The 16,052-nt window shown below is 34.8% G+C and overlaps 1 protein-coding gene across 1 annotated transcript in view; it reads right to left on the reverse strand.

The window, feature by feature from the left end:
- The window catches only part of LOC129751624 (G-protein coupled receptor dmsr-1-like), a 157,028-nt gene that overhangs the window by 91,598 nt on the left and 49,378 nt on the right, over positions 1 to 16,052 (reverse strand). The gene's annotated exons all lie outside the window — the stretch shown is intronic.

Consider the following 16,052-nt stretch of genomic DNA (forward strand, 5'->3'; position numbering starts at 1 on the left):
TTTGGCTGAAAGCAAAGTATCGTCAGCAAATAATCTTCTAACTTTTCCTTCTGGGACATCAGGAAGATCAGAAGTAAAAATATTGTATAAAATAGGCCCAAGTATACTACCCTGAGGGACACCAGCTCTAATGGGTATCCTTTCAGAGCATGAATTTTGATAGCTTACTTGCAAAGTTCGGCTAGTCAAATAATTTTGAATAATTTTGGTGAGATATACAGGAAAATCAAATCGAGCTAATTTAGCTACTAAACCTTTGTGCCAAACACTGTCAAAAGCTTTTTCAATATCAAGAAGAGCAACACCAGTTGAATAACCTTCAGATTTGCTAGCGTTAATCATATTAGTTACACTCAAAAGTTGATGTGTAGTAGAATGTCCATGACGAAAACCAAATTGTTCATCAGGGAAAATAGAATTCTGATTAATGTGAATCATCATTCTATTCAAAATAACTCTCTCAAATAGTTTACTTAAAGAAGGAAGCAAACTAATTGGTCGATAACTTGAAGGCTCTGAAGCACTTTTTCCAGGTTTCAAAATTGGAGTTACTTTGGCATTTTTCCATTTATTGGGAAAATAAGCCAAGTGAAAACATTTATTGAAGATTTTAACTAAAAAATTTAAAGTGCTTTCAGGCAACTTTATAATAAGAATATAGAAAATCCCATCTTCCCCCGGGGCTTTCATATTTTTAAATTTTTTGAAAATCAATTTAAGTTCATCAATATTTGTCTCACAAGAACTTTCAAACACAATTTGCTTAGAAAGAATATCATCAAATTCTAGGGAAATTTGAGCATCAATTGGACTTACAACGTTTAAATTAAAATCATGAGCAGACTCAAATTGTTGGGCTAATTTTTGAGCTTTTTCTGAATTAGTTAAAAGAAGTTTATCCCCATCTTTCAAAGTAGGAATTGGCTTCTGGGGCTTTTTTAGAATTTTTGTTAATTTCCAAAATGGCTTTGAGTAGGGTTTTATGTCCTCTACTGCTTTAGCAAAATTTTCATTACGAATGAAATTTAAACGACGTTTGATCTCTTTTTGAAGGTCGCAATAAATTAATTTCAAATAAGGATCCCTAGTTCGTTGAAATTGGCGTCGACGAATGTTTTTCAGTCGTATCAAAAACTGAAGATCATCATCAATTAAAGGTTGATTAAATTTATGTTTAACTTTAGGTATTGAAGCGGCTCTAGCATTGACTATTGAAGTTGTCAAATTTTCTACAGCCAAATCAATATCTTCTATTGAATTCAATGGAACGTTTACATCTAAATTACGTTCAATAAAATTCATATATCGCTCCCAGTTAGCCTTTTGAAAATTAAAAGTTGATTTTAAAGGGTTTTCAATGGGACTTTGGGATAAAGAAAATGTTACTGGAAGGTGGTCTGAATCGAGGTCCGCATGAGTAACTAATTGACTACAATGCTCGCCTAAATCCGTTAGAACCAAATCAATTGTGGAGGGATTTCTAATTGAAGAAAAACAAGTATGCCCATTAGGATATTCAACAGTATAATAACCTGCAGAGCAGTCATTAAACAAAATATTCCCATTTGAATTTGATGAAATATTATTCCAAGATCGGTGTTTTGCATTAAAGTCACCAATAATAAAAAATTTAGATTTATTTCTGATGAGTTTTTGTAAATCTCCCTTCAAAAAATTTTTCTGTTCACCGCTACATTGAAAAGGCAAATATGCGGCAACAATTATAATTTTCCCCATAGAAGTTTCTAATTCAATTCCAATTGTTTCTAAGACTTTTGTATTGAAAGAAGGAAGAAGTCTAAATTTGAGACGACTATTGATGACAATAGCTACACCCCCACCTTGTCGATCAAGTCGATCATTTCGTAAAATTTTAAAGAAAGCATTGCTTTTCAAGTTATTGTCTGGCTTTAAAAAAGTTTCAGTGATGGCAGCCATATGTATGTTTTGAGTTTTCAAAAATAAAAAGAACTCGTCTTGGTTAGCCAGCAAAGATCTAGCGTTCCAATTCATAATATTTAAACATCTATTTGGATCTATGAGGGAATCGTAAAGTCATAATAATTTTGTTAGCATAATTAAAAGAAGTTTGGAAAGCTTCAAACATTGAATTTGCTTTCAACATAAGTTGCATCATTTCCATTAAATTTTGATGCAAAAATTTTAATTTTTCCTCAGTAATCTCACCCAAATCAACAAAATTGTTAGAATCAGAAGAGGAAGGAGAATTTGAATTTCGGAAATTTTCCCAAGCCTTCGCATGAACGTTGAGACTTGGTTTTTTTCCCATTTTTATTAGTTAAACCTGAAGAGGGCAACCCATTTTCAACCACCTCTGAGAACGATAAACCACGAGTCTGTGGCGCAGAATCAGCCCAGGTAACATTAAAATCACTTCGGGTATTACCCAGCCGTGATTCCAATGTAGGCCGAGGCTGACTGCGAACAGGCAGGTTGTTTGCCGGTCTGACGTGTGTAGACGAAAAAGAGGAAGGAGGAGAAGAAACTTTTCTGGAAACTTTGGGGTTTTTCCTAGAAGCAACAATTTTTGCCCTAACGGGACAATCTAGAGAATTCGAGGAATGATTACCTGCGCAATTCGCACACTTAAAAAATTCTGTTTTTGGCTTATCACCACCAAAAAGGCATTTAGATTTTTCATGATCGAATGAGCCGCAAAACATGCATCTGGCATTCATTCTACAATTTTTAGTGCCATGACAAAAAGCTTGACAACGACGACATTGCGTAATATTTTGTAAAAAATTGGTATGGGATTTACGAAAAGGTTCGAATTTTACTCGACAATGAAACATAAGACGAGCCTTTTCCAAAATTTTCAAATTATTAACCTGATCCTTTTTAAACTGGATCAAATAAAGTTCAGGAGCAAAACCAACACTACTGGTATTATTCGTGTTGGTTCTTTTCCTCATTTGAATTACTTGAATTGGAGAAAAACCTAACAAAGAATTTAATTCAGTTGTGATCTCATCCGGTGTTTGATCGCCAGTGAGACCACGAAGTATAACTTTAAATGGACGATCACTTCTAGTGTCGTACGTAAAAATTTGGTGTTTTTTATTATTCAAATAATTTAAAATTTTTTGAAAATCATTAAAAGATTCCGCCAATATACGAGCAGTTCCCCTTCGACCTATCTGAAAAGAAATCTTCACATCCTTTACGGAAGTGACGATTTCTTTTCGAAAGGCATTGAAGTCAGGAATCGTGACCGTTATTGGTGGAATCTTTTCGTTTTTAAGAGTATAAGAAGAAGAAGAAGGTTTCTTAGTACTTTTATCAGAATTAAATATGAATATTTCCTCATCACCGATGTTATGAAGGACATCGAATGAATTGGAAATTTCAACTTTTTTGGCAGATGGCCCTGGATTAGGTTCAGCAATCCGTTTTCTTCCGGCCCTTGAGCCGGCCGAAGACTTCCCCATGGTGGAAAGAAAAGAGAAAATATGAATAAAAGAAAATGAAAATAATTTTAGCACTGAAAAGTGCTGATTGAAATACAGGTAAGGAAAAAATAAATAATGTAAAATGTTCCTGCAGGTACACAGCAACGATACGATGCTCCGGCGTACGTGTTGACGGCTCAACGGTACAGATGGAAGTCGTGCTACTCTTGAAATAAATTTGATATTCTTCATTGTATCAAATTATATTAAATCATCAAGTAGGTATGTGTTTCGAATAAATTCTCTAAAGTTCAAAATGGATTTTTTTCCAAATCAAGATGTCACAATTCAAATGATGATTAAATATTTTTTCAAATTTAAAATATTACAGCGGAATTTTTCAATCAAGCCTTCAATTGAAAATGAAGAAAAGGAATGTTAGTTAAGACGAATAATAAACAAAATTGGGTATAGTTTTGTTGAACAATTTTAAGTCATGATAAATTTCTTTACTTGTCTGAAATTTATTTTAGAAATCGAATTCAGTTTCTTTTTAAATCTGGGGTAAAATTATTCTTATGCCCGAAGCTTTAATTAAACTCTGGCTTTATTCAAAATTTTAAATCGCATTCGTTTTCTGTGTTTTTTGAAATATTGATGTTAGATTTGTAAACTTTATTGCTTCATATTTATTTTTAAGCAAATGTCTAGTTCAGAATAAGGAACATAATTGTCAATAATTTATTGATGATTTGCCTGAAAGAGCAATGATTCAAAATTTTGAAAATCTTGATTTTGAATTTTGAATTTTAACCCACACCCAAATTTAAGAATTTGATTATTCCATACAAAGCTTGAAACGGTCTAGTGGCTATAGGTGCTTTGAAAACTTGTCATTCATGGTTTTGAATATTTACGTTCGTCAATTGATTTGTCACAACGTCAGGTGCTGAACTGAAATGCAACAAAATTTGATTCATAATCTGGTTCAAATCGAGATGGCCGGGTAATACTGATAAATATTATCGTCACGCATGCTTGAATCAACAAAGTCGACCATCTACTGGTTCATTAAATCATTTGTGGCTCTGACGCATTTCCGGTGACCGGAAACTATTTTGTTCAGCTATCTGTGTACCAAACTGGAAATCTCCGCATTTATCTTTGCAAACAGAGGTTAGGTTCACTTAAACATAGCTCAAATACCTAGTGAACAGTGACCACATGAGAACGTGATAACAGATGATTCTCTTATAAGGAAAAGATAAAAACAATAGGCCTTGAATACAAAAGTCAGTCATTAGGCTTCAAATGTTGTCTTTGATATTGAGTATTTAGTGACTTATTTATAAAAATCTTTAAACTTGGCAAACTTATGACAAATTGAAACAATTTTTCAGAATTTTAGAGTATGTTCTGACTAATTTACTGACTGACAATAGGTCAGAAAAATCGTTTCCACAACACAATCTTCTCTTTGAAATGGACATCAAATGTTAACAACCTTCCGAAATTAACCCAGCCAAAGTTTTCTCAAAAATGGGCTCACAAATAATGGGTTCTTTCCTTTGTTCCGGATTTATGAAGCTCTAAAACAACGGCAGAATGTGTGAAAAGTGTATACATTATTACCCAAAGGATGTCAAGATGAATTCGCCAAGAAAATTTATTGCCATCCTACATAGAATAGGGTAGGAATTTATTTGTTCCTAGCTTGTTGTACGGCATAAAAATTCACCAACGCCAGCAAAGAAAATTGTTTTCTAGACCACAAAAAAAAATATTATTGGTCATACAGATTATCAGTTGCTCCTATTTCGGTTTTATTTCAGAGCTCGGTATTTTATCACTCGCCAATTGAATACCGCCATAGATAAAACCGAAATAGGTATTGATTAACGCTCAAAGCTAGATCGAGTAACGATTTCAATCGAAAGAAAATCTGAGCTTTAATTGGAGACTGGTGGTGTTTGCAATTCTAGCGTTTGCATTTAATGCCAGAGTATTTCAGCTGAATAATAGAAATCTGTGATAAAATTCAGCTTATTTCAATTTATTTCTATTTAGTTCTTTGACTAGAATCTTTCTTTTTTTCTAGTTTTTAACTATTATGGTTCCTTAAAAAATCATGCTGGACTTAATTTTGAAGCACCGCTGATGAGAGCAAATCAAATTGCTCTCCGTCGAGAGTTGAACTGTTTTTGCGATAACCGGCCACTAAACGAAAAAGTAATTCGTTTAAAACTTGTGAACCAGGATTAACAAGTTGTAAAGAAAATATGCTGTCTCTAAGTGGAATATTTTTCGAGACGGCCAATTATCCAGCACGAAACGAACCTCAATTTCACCCTTTGTGGGCAGGAACGTACAACTTAATCTCCGATGAGCGTCCCTGAGATGGGTTTAAAAAGGGTAAATGAACGGATAATACGGAGAAGGCACGTTCGTTCGAAATACTTTCCAATAGATAAGGCGAAAGGCGAAAGAGCAAGCAAAAAGTGGTCAAGGGCGTGAATTAGGCGCAGGACTGCATCCATCTTGATAGTTCCGGAAATTAAATGGATCAATGAAAATTGTTATTTGCCAAGCCGATATGAATTCTCGGATGAGTGTCTAGGAATAACACAGAGGCGCTTCTTTCTGGAAAACTCACCCATGCTCATATTTGTGCATGAATGGTATAATTTTTCGAAAAACATATATGAAACCTATTGGTTGTCCATAATTTGAATAAATTAAAGTCATTTAATCTTTGGAATATTTTCTTAAAATTTCTGTCAAATTTCGCACTTTTCCTAGCGCAGTTTCCGTTAATCATGTCGGTCGGATTTTTTTTTAACGAACACACACATATGAGATCTCAGAAAAACTTCATGTTTCTTTGAAGAGATCTAATTTACTTAACACAAAGGCGTACATCTTTCAAGGATATGATGTCTAGCATCTTACAAATGCTAAAACCATCAACCCACAGAAAGAGTACTATGTATGCCGGGACCGAGATTCGATCTCATGACCGCTGGCTTAGAAGACTAGAACGATATACTTTAAACCACGGTCGGTGGCGTATTATTTTACGATTATTTTTTATTTTTTCAATGGGTGTGGTGATGTTCAACCCAACTTCATGAAAACAAGTTGTAATAAATCGTTCAATTCAAGAGATAGATGTTTGGTGTCCTCGACAAAATTTCATGAATTACTATATTTTATAATATTGAAGATTAACGTAGGCCTTTATCTCGTCACAGTAAGGAAATATTTTTCGTATTTCAGAAATCTTATCTTCAGATGCTGAAACAATTTATCTAAAATGGCAAATGCGTTTAACATAAGGGGAAGACGCTAATAATTGTATCTCGCTCAATTTTATTTCTAGACAATTGTGCATTGGTTAACATATATGTTTCCCGTTTTGTACAATACATATTTTTCTCATTTTCACAAATTGCACTACTTATGCAGCGTTTTAGAGGTGCATAAATTTAGGGGTAAACAATTCACAAACTAGAATGTCTTAGAAATATCAAATGTTCTAGAAAAATGTACAAAATAAAACAAAACAACAAAAAACAATTTTTTTTGAGTTATTGTACTTTGCTTAAAAATCCAACAAAATGTGACTGGAAGATCTCATCGATTTAACATGCATTTTTATCACTTTAAAATGTTTCTCACATGAAAAAATTATAATGAAAATATTTGTTCTAATATGTAAATCATTAGAGTATAATGTGAACTTTGAAATGCCACATTTTAAATGCACTAGTAAACTCCCATTTTTTTTAGGAATAGTTTCCTAAAATGTAAGTTATGGGTTCAATTGATCCCTAGAGTCAAAAAATAAATTTTTTCTTCTAAATAGATCTTTATGATTGCTGAGCACAAAATAATTCATATTTATCCAATAACTTATATTTATTCAATGTTTACCTAATAAAAAAGATTTAAAAAAAAGTGCTTTTTTCCATGCAATGTATGCAATGCAATGCAATGACTTAAGGTAGCAAACAAACTTTTAGAATTCTTCTTGTCCGACAACAATAAGCTGAAATGAGACTTATTATTGCCAAAAATAGTAAATTGATTTTTTATCTTTAGATTTTGCTTGATTTTTCCCAAGGATTAGGGCACTCTGAATAAAGGATCAAGTCTCCTTTAACTTTAAAAATATTCCTACATTTTTTTCGTTTCCCGAAAATACTTCTATTTCATCTACTGGTTCATCTATCGTTCTAACTGTTGGAGCATATAAACTTGAAATTACACGCCTGTCAGAAAATACAAAAGACGACAATCTGCAAAAATTTTCCAAAAAGATACTTATCCCCATTCTCCCCTACTGAATTAAGCTTGAAAGTGTGGAAAAATATCGAGGACATATATGGGCTCGTATGCAGTAGAGGGTTAAAAATCACTCGTACACAAAAGCACAATAGTTGGTGTGAAACATGAATCTCATCAATTTTCTCAATTTTTTCCCAATATTCCCTTTAAATATAGATATTTGAAAAGGCATAAGCTGGAAATGACTTCTTATTCCTAAATTGTTTCATGGTCATTTTATTTTGAGACCCTTTGATTTTTACTTGAATTTTATTTTTGTAGGTCTGGATTGATTTGAATATTGTTTAATGGAGAATTTAATTTAATGATGATTTTTTGAATGGATAAATATTCAAAAAGGTGTACAATAAAATATTTAATCACTGTTTGAAATATTTCTATTTCCTCAACTTTCAACATTTGGGAGATTTTTGAAATTTATTTTTTGTGTTCCAGGTTTATCGTTTTCAAAGCATATGATTAGAGCACATTCATACTCTAATGGTTCAATATCTAATAGATATTTGATACTTTTTAACTGAAGCCAATCGTTCTCACTGAAATTTTGTTCAGGGTTTTCTTACGCTGAGCATTCCAGTGAAATAAATCAAAATGAACTTCTGGCTCGTACCGTTTAAGAAAATGCTTCAATAGACTGATTTTCATATGTCAGTCTGGCATAAAATCAAAGAAATTTCCGCAATCGATTCTCGGGTGTGAAAACTGAAATGTTGCTTGCTCAAAACATCTTTGTCAGTAGGAAAAAAAAACAAAGTCGCAAATCGAGAAATAAAATTCAACAACTGTTATGTTTGAATTTACTGTTTATGCTCTCAAGCTGTACTTTACTCTAGGATATTTGAAGCAGCAGCAATTTACAAGTCTACAATCAGACCGAAATCATTTTTGATACGCCAACAAATGAGAAAATCACGGCTCTGTTTATTTCATGGTAATAATTTCTTGCAAATAAATCGATATATTATGCAAATGTGTTTTCTGTACGTGAACCGTTCTGCTCACGCCGATATCGCAAGCACCCAAGAGGCAGTAATGTGTGAACGATTTTCTTCGCCATCACCCAGTTGTTAAAATAATTGAATGTGGAGGATTCCCAGCAATGTACGTACATACATACAATCTTTTGCCGGAGTTAGAGTAAAATCAAAATCGAAGTGTCGTGTTTTATGAGCTGCTAACGTTGGTATATCTCAATCATGACCAGAAAAGTTTAAGATATTTAGAAAATCCCGCATATGGAGGAGGAAGTGATTAAGCTTATTTTTATTATAAAATGAAATCTATATATATAAAAATGAATTTCTGTCTGTCTGTCTGTCTGTCTGTTCCCTATAGACTCGAAAACTACTGAACCGATTTGCGTGAAACTTGGCAGGTGGGGATATTGGAGGCCGGGGAAGGTTCCTATTATGGTTTGAGACCCCTCCCTCTCTCAATAAGGGAGGGAGGGGCCTCCCAAACAAAAGACAATTTTTTGCATAACTCGAGCAAGCAAATGGTATCAAAGTTGGCATGGGGTGTTATTTGAGTACGAAGAATATTCCTATGAATATTAGGTACCCCTCCCTCCTCTCAGTGGGGTGATAGAAAGGGGGGAGGGGGGCTACCTTACAGTTTTTCATATAACTCGAGAACTAATCAAGATATTGAAACCAAATTTGGCACGGGAAGGTATTGGGGTACGAAAAATATTTCAATGATTATTTGAGACCCCTCCCCCTTTTTTGTAGAAAGGGGGAGGGGCCTCTTTCATATTTTTTTACAGCTTCGATGCCGACAACAATGGATTTTCAAGAAAACTGTGCACAATTTGATCTCTCCGTTCGGCTTCCATGGCGGCTGTTTACAAAATGCTATCGTTTGGTGTTATGACATAAATACATGGTGAAAGGTAATGAATTTCCCGACACTTGGGTGAAAAAAGTTTCCAAATCCGTCCACTAGGAGCGCCAGAATGAGCAAAAGAATTTGTTCCAATATTAAATGAAGCAGACTTTAATGATTGTTTGAGAACCCTTCTTTCTTCCAGTGGGGAGAAAGGAAAGAGGGAGGGGAGTTTCATACAATTTTAACATCATAACTAAAAAACTACAACAGCAAATGGAACCAAATTTGGCATGGAACCATATTTGGGTACGAGATGTGCTTCTATGAATATTTGGTATCCCTCACTCCTTCAAAGAGGTGGATGAGAAGGGGGAGGAAAGGTCTCCCTTACAATTTTCAGTATAACTGGAGAGTCGATCGAGCAAATTAAACCATATTTGGCATATGAGGGTATTTGGATTCGAGAAATGTTTCTGTCATAAATTGAAGCCCCACCTTTTTTCAGCGGAAAGATATTAAAAGGGAAGGGGGAGCTTCCATGTAATTTTTATTGCATAACTCGAGAATTTATCGAGCAAATGAAACCAAATTTGGCATCAAAAAGTTTTTGAGTACGAAAAATACTTTTTCTATGTGAAACAATTCCTTTCTTGCAGTAAGATGATAGAATTGGGAATATAGGAAGGGAAGAGGAGGCTTACATTTAACTCTTTTTTTTACAAAATCCGAGAAATGGACAAAATTTTACATGAAAAATCATTTTGGTATGATTCTAAATATGATTATCTGACACACCATCCTCCTTTCAGTGTGTAGGTACATAGGAGGAGGAAGGTGAGCCCAATACAATTGTGTTAGCATATGTTCTCAATTTATGCTAACGAAGCCAACAAATGGAAACAAATATGGCATGGAAAGTTACTTGGTTACGAGATATATTTCTACGATTGTTATAGATCCTTACGCTTTACAGTGTAGAGAGGGGAAGAAAGGAGGAGGGTCCATATAAATTTTTGTTGTAAAGCTTAAAAACTTATCAACCAATGGAACTATTTTTGATATAAGAGGATTTTTGGGAACGAAAAAATTAGGTATGATAATTAAAAATCACGACCTGCATTCAGCAGGGGGTGAAGGTGAGGACAAGAAAAAACAACCATATTTTATATGTACGTCTCGGCGGTCGAGTGGTTAGCGTGGTATGACGGTAATTACTGGATCACTGGCATGGCATGGGTTCGATTCCCATCTCGGTACTGGGTGTTAAATGTTAATCTTAAGTTGTCCGCGTCGTTTATTCAGTCTGTGAAGCCTATATCGGCTAAGACGGTGTATGTCTTTTCAAGTTAGATGGTTTGCGATTAATTTGAGACCGTCTAGACAGCTTTAAATTATCAGATCTTTAACACAAATTTATAGAGCGAGATTTTGAATATTCGTTTAAGTTATCTTTGTGTTGAAATTCGAAACTCCAGCTGCAGCTCTCATTTTATTGCGATTGCTTATAAATTATGTTATAATTTGATTTAAAGTAATGCCAATAAAACAATAAAAATTTGAATAATTTCTGAAAATATCATTTGATTTTGAAAGGTGTAGCAAAGCACACCGGGTCAGCTAGTATAAAATATAACTCATTTTTCATCAAAAACAGGTAAAATTTTGGATCATTGTTCAGAACAAAATTTGAAGAAAATGGTATTTTTAAAATTGAACAAATTTCAAACGTGGTACGTTGATGCTAAAACTAAAAATATTCGCGTAACACAACTTAGCAAAAAAGAACATCAAGTCAAAGTGTATTTAATCGTACAAATTTATACAGTCAACGTCTGGAGGATTATAGTAAACTCCACAGAATAATTTGTTTGCTCCCAAGTATAGTTTAGTTAAGATAAATTCAGCCGGGTTGCTATTATTAGATTTTTCAATTATTTCAGTACCAAGAGATTTTTAATATAGATGCATATTCCACCACCTTTTATTCCATTCCTTTTACGATCATTTTGAATTAGATTGAAACCACCAATAGCTATCATTGTGTCACTTACCACAATTACCTAATGTTAAATAATAAATGTGTAACTCAAGGTTCGCTCTACGCTAGCTGAACGGGATACACTCACTCGTCCTCGCTCAAGATCGTACGAGGACTGACGAGACGACGGCTCACGACCAGGTCCCTGCAACGATACAGGATTTGTCTATGTATCGTGTGACCAACATCTTTTAACTAAGTGTTGGTGAATCTCGTTTTTAAGCTTTTTTTCCTCAGATTTAAGCATTTTTTGCCTTGAGAGCATAGGAGATGAAAGCTCAAATCTGAAGAAAAAAGCTTAAATCTGTCAAAAAAGGGGAAATCTGAGGGGAAATCTGAGGGGAAATCTGAGAGATGTGCTCCATACGGTTTGTATAGCATTGCCGGGAAGTGCTCACGACATGACACGACAGCATAGCTGTCGTGTGTGTGTGTGCGTGTATAGACTTAAATGGAGGGAGATAACCGACTCGGAAAGGTCTATTGCCCGAGAGGAGGAATGCAGTTCTTTTAAACCTTAAAAAATAAAAAATAAATTATCCCATTTCTGAAAATATTTCAACAAACGAAATTTTTTAAACAAAAACAACACTGTTTTTTTGTATAAATTGCTTAGATAGAGATCATTGAAGTTATTTTCATTGACAGAATTTTTTTTTCTCAACATGAATCCATTTATTTATTTTATTTACGGAATACTGTCTCACGACATAACTTCACGAACATAATTCCTAAAATTCACTCGGTCCATGGCAACCGTTCTCCAATTTCTCAGGCACCCCACTTTCGCCAGATCACGCTCCACTTGGTCTAACCACCTCGCTCGTTGCGCCCCCGCTCGTTTTGTTCCGACCGGATTCGTACCGAACACCTGTTTTGCAGGACAGTAGTCCGGCATTCTCGCAACATGTCCCGCCCACCGTATCTGGCCAACCTTAACCACCTTCTGGATACTGGGTTCGCCGTAGAGTCGCGCGAGCTCGTGGTTCATCCTATGCCTCCACACTCCATTCTCCTGTACGCCGCCAAAGATGGTTCTTATCACTCGTTGATCGAATACTCTGAGTGTACGCAGGTCGTCCTCGAGCAATATCCATGTCTCGTGCCCGTAGCGAACAACCGGTCTAATGAGCCTCATATATAGGTTACACTTCGTGCGAGGGCTAAGTCTTCTCGACCGCAGTTGCTTGTGGAGTTCATAGTAGGCACGACTTCCGCTGATCAATATGTCATTGGAATCAGGAAATTTTCCTAAAATTTGGAAAAGCTCATTTTTAGTGCCTATATTCAAATCTGGTCGAAAGTCTGACTTTCGAAATTATCGCGGAATAGCATTATCTCTTGCATTCCAAAGCTTTTCGAAGCAATTATAAACGAAAAATTATTTGCCCAAATTAAGAACCGAATAACTGACAGGCAACATGGCTTTTTCAAAGGCCGTTCAACCTCAACTAATTTAATTGAATTTATAGACTTTTCATTGAATGCAATGGATAATAGCAACCATGTGGAAGCTCTTTATACAGACTTGAGTAAGGCATTTGATCGCATACACATACCAATGCTTCTTTTCAAATTACAAAAAATTGGCATAAAATCTCAACTCTTGAAATGGCTTGAATCATACTTAACGAATCACCAACAAATAATAAATTTCAATGGAAAGAAATCGCTCCCTATTCAAGTCACTTCAGGAGTTCCGCAAGGATCTCATTTAGGACCCCTACTTTTCATACTATATGTAAATGACATTTCCTTTATTCTCAAAAATCTCAAAATGCTCATTTATGCCGACGACATGAAGCTCTATTTGGAAATAAGAAATGAAGAAGACATCAGCATATTCCAGAATGAAATTCACATTTTCTACCTGTGGTGCAAAAAAAGCCTTTTGAAGCTCAATGTAAAAAATGCAGCTTAATATCATTTAGCAGAAAAAGAACAACACCAAACATAACAATTACATTAGGAGATCAGAATGTAGAAAAATGTGAACGAGTCAGGGATTTAGGAATTATCTTAGACTCCAAACTTACTTTCACAGACCATTACAATACTATCATCCATAGGGCAAATAACATGCTGGGCTTTATTAAGCGATTTTGCTTTAATTTTCAAGACCCATACACAATAAAAACACTATATATTGCCTATGTAAGGTCTTTACTGGAATATTGCAGCGTTGTTTGGTCCCCATATTCAATTTCACACGAAGAAAGAATAGAATCAGTTCAAAAGCAATTTCTACTATATGCCCTTCGTAAATTAGGTTGGACATCATTTCCACTTCCATCATATAAAGCGCGCTGCATGCTCATTGACATACAAACACTAAAAGAATGCCGCGAATATGCAATGATTTCATTTGTAAACGATATCGTTTCGCAGCGTATAGACTCAACAGAAATTCTATCAAAATTAAACTTTTATGCACCCTCTCGGCAACTCCGAAATCGAAATATATTTTTCATTAATCACTTTCGCACAAACTACGCGAAAAACGGGCCAATAAATCGCATGATGGCCTCTTACAATCAACACTGCGAAACCATTGACTTTACAATGTCTCGGCAAAAACTCAAACAATATTTTCATCGAAGAAATCTAAATTCTTAAGAAAAATTGTACAGACACTGCTTAAACCTATTCTTATTTAAGGAAATACACATGTATCAAACTAGTCTACGATACGGTTGACGAAACAAATAAATAAATCTAATATATAAAGATGAGTTGGACTATATATGTTTGTATGCACCTTATACAAATCGACACCGCTTAACCGATCAGCCTGAAATTTGGTACAGAGATGTATTTGGACCAGGGTAAGGTTTTAGTGATAGTTCTGAGCCCCTCCCACCTAAGAAAAGGGACCCTCCCATACAACTTTCGTTTTTATTCCCACAAATCAAAAGTCATGGCACCCATTTGGCAGCCGATTTTCGTTTCCTTTGGCGGGTTGTTTTCACCATCACCTTGGGCCGGGCGTAAGAAACGACTATCCAGAGTTCAAGTGTACTGGAAAGCAAATCAAAGCTTGCTGAGCGTTAAAGATTAGAAAGGGGAAATTTTTGGCGGGTGTTTTTTGTACCTTCTACTGCTGAAAGCACGTGGTACCGCGGTAGATACGAGAATTTTGGATGCAATAATGAGCTAACATTTCGGATTGAAAAATACAACTAACCTGAAATGTATGTATTGACTTGAATTGTAGTGGTTTTCAAAGTACTCCCTACTGTGTGAATGAAATAACCCGATACCACGTCATTCGTCTCAAGCGTGCAGTCAGTCAGTCGGTCAGTCAGTCGGCCAGCAAGCGTGCTAGTTGGGTAGCGCATAGTTTCCTCGGTAGTTCGAGATCGGGTTGCTCACCGGTGTTGCTTCCGGGTTGCAGACCTCCGGACAGGTCTGCACAGTGTTCAATATCAATTTTTCAAAAATTCCAAAATAAACATAAATTTTGCCCTATTTTAATTTTTTTTCAAAAATTATCCTGAAAGGCAGACCGTGTGAATACGTGTTAAAGTTAAAGATCATTTTTCTTTCCAATAACTATTTTGAAAATATCTTGCTCAAATTTGACCTTCATCTAACTCAATATCAAAGAAGCAATTTCAAATAGCTTGGCACTTGTTTCGACATGTTTTGTCCCAGATTTCACAGGAAAGCTATGCCTTTAATGATAAACGCCCTATAAGCGACAAGTAATCTGATGTCTTTTGAGTTATTGGTGACATTTTGAAAATCAGCTACTTAAAAAACATCTTGTAATAAATCATCCAAAAATATCATCTTGTTGAAAATAATCGACTTTAAACATGAGGAGCATTAATATGGAAGAAATAGAAAGCATTGAAACAATCGCTTTAGTTTTTGTTCATTGAAAACTCAATAGAATATTCGGCCGAATATTCGTTTGGCCGAATAGTTGAAAAGGTCAATATTCGGTATTCGGCCGTTCGCCGAATACCACTATTCGGTACATCTCTACTTTATAATTCCAAAACGGATGTTTAGAGATAAAAAAAACCCGAAAAATAATTCTAATTGAATTGGCGAAAACTTACATATCCAGCTTCAAACGAGTTTCAATCTTATCACTCGTACAACTTTTTAGAATTTGGGTTCCGAATAAAAATAAATGAGTTTAAGAAAAAATGCTAAAAAAGCATTTTTTTTTTAGAGAAAATTTTGTCCCACCGACTGCTTCACACTCGATTATTTGAATTATCTGGATGAAAAATTTCTTCTTCTTTATAAATTACAAAAAAATGAAAATAGAAAATCACTGCGCTTATTCAGGGATCATTCATATCATCTCGTATTTTACATGATTGATGACCCAAAAGTTATCGAAAAAAGAAATGGGAGTCAAAAGTAAATTTTTACATATATTGAATTTGATAAAAAAAAACCACGACTCCGAT

This window comes from Uranotaenia lowii, chromosome 3, assembly GCF_029784155.1.
Source record: "Uranotaenia lowii strain MFRU-FL chromosome 3, ASM2978415v1, whole genome shotgun sequence".
NCBI lineage: Eukaryota > Metazoa > Arthropoda > Insecta > Diptera > Culicidae > Uranotaenia > Uranotaenia lowii.